This window comes from Pteropus alecto, unplaced genomic scaffold, assembly GCF_000325575.1.
Source record: "Pteropus alecto unplaced genomic scaffold, ASM32557v1 scaffold156, whole genome shotgun sequence".
NCBI lineage: Eukaryota > Metazoa > Chordata > Mammalia > Chiroptera > Pteropodidae > Pteropus > Pteropus alecto.
The window spans coordinates 167,926-169,841 of NW_006437746.1; positions in this window are offsets into that span (position 1 = coordinate 167,926).

Sequence of the window (1,916 nt, forward strand, 5' to 3'; positions counted from 1 at the left end):
ACGGCAGTTGACGGTGTTTTGCTGGCAAATATAGCTTTGAGCTCCTTTTGCTAGCTTGGCCCTAACTCAACAAAGCCTTGACTCACAAAAAGATGCCAAGAAGAGGATGTACAGGAAGGTGTTAAGCAAATCTCGGAATTATAGAAAGAGTTTTGCATACCACATTCTTAAGTGTGGTGATATTTGGGACTAAAACTGAGAAGACAAGTCCAAGGGGCTACAGTCTATTGGGACTGCCCCCATGCAGTGTTATTTACGTTTTAGAAGGGGGAAACTTTCTCTCTTTCACTGCCTTTATTCTTTCCCATTTTTACCCTTGTCGAGAACTCTTACACTGACCTTTTGCTAAGAGAGGCAGTCAACCTCATCGAGAGTGTTTTAATTTGTCCCGTAGAATTTCAACTTTACCCCTCACAGAAGGAAGTTGAGATTAGGTCTATCCGGCCCTCACCAAGGACTGTGGCAAGAGAGCACTGGGTCTCTGTGGAAAGAGTAGCTGGGGAGAAAGGGCTTAGGGTACCCATCTGAGATGAACTCTGGATGGACTGAGTGTGGCCGGAGGAGAACAGCAAATAACGCCTTGCTCCATCTCCAGGACTCTAAGGGTATTCGTGTGATATTGAAACTCTGTGGAACGCAGTGACAGAGTTATGGAAATGTGGTGTTATTTAAGTTTCACAGCAATACTGTGTAGTAGGGATTATCACACCCACAGTAGAGATTAGGAAACGGAGCCTCAAAGAGGTTAGGTGATTGGCCAAAGGTCATATAACGAGCAGTGGCAGAGTTAGATTTTAATCCTAAATCTGTCTGACACCTACACCGATGCTCTTTTTACCATCCCACCCTGCTTTTTCTCCTCTCTTCTTGTGTCTCCCAAGCTCTCCGTCTGTCTTCCTCCCTCTCAGTTGGATCCATTCTGACTGATGGAGCACACGTAAGAGATGCAGAGTTTGGGCACAACCTGAAACTCTGTGCCTGGGCGATGCTAACAGCAGTCAAAATCCACTGTTCATTGAACACCTTCTATATGCCAGGCACACGTTTCATCTCATTTACTCCTCTCAAAATCCTTGTGAAATCTGCCTGTCTACAGCCGCATGCTCTGCCCCACTCCATGCTACTAAATCAGAATGTTCATTTTAGCAAGATTCCCTGGGTAAATAGTATGAGCATTAAAGTTTGAGCAGTCTGCTCAAAGCTACTCTGGTAATCTATTATATATTGATACAAAGGTTAGGTCTCTATCATCAATTTATTTTAAAAATAGAAAAGGCCATCAGTTAAAAAGCTTACCATATCCAATTAATGGAATGGATTCATTTCTATAAAAGGACACACAACAGTTGTGGATTTTAGTGGACTTGCATGGTTAATATCTAGATCACTGTTCATTGAACACCTATATGCCAGGCACATGTTTCATCTCATTTACTCCTCTCAAAATCCTTGTGAGGTATAGAGAGGCCAAGTGACTTGCTCAAGTTCCTACATTTGGTCAGTGCCAAAGTTGGAACTTGAATCCCAGTCTTTAGGTTCCAGGATGGCCTTCTTCCAACTGGTGAGCAGGTCCTCATGAGAGCTCACCCCAGAGAAGATGGGAACAGTGGGTGCCCTGAACTGCTGCTGACTCACAGGAAGCATGAGTCACAGCTTCATAGGTTCAAAAGCTCATTCTGCATCACGTGAGAAGGAAGCCAACAGCAGACTCTGTGAGTGAGACAAAAGCCAGAGTCCCCTGGTACAAGCTATTCCATCCTGCAATGCGATTTGGAGATGTCTATGCCTTAGGGATGAAGCGGATTCTTCTGTGTCACCTGGAAGAAGCAGTCCTGAAAATAACATCAAATATGCTGGGACCTCCAAAACCTTTAGGACTTTGAGGAAGTGATGGAATGGTATTTCAGATTTCCGGT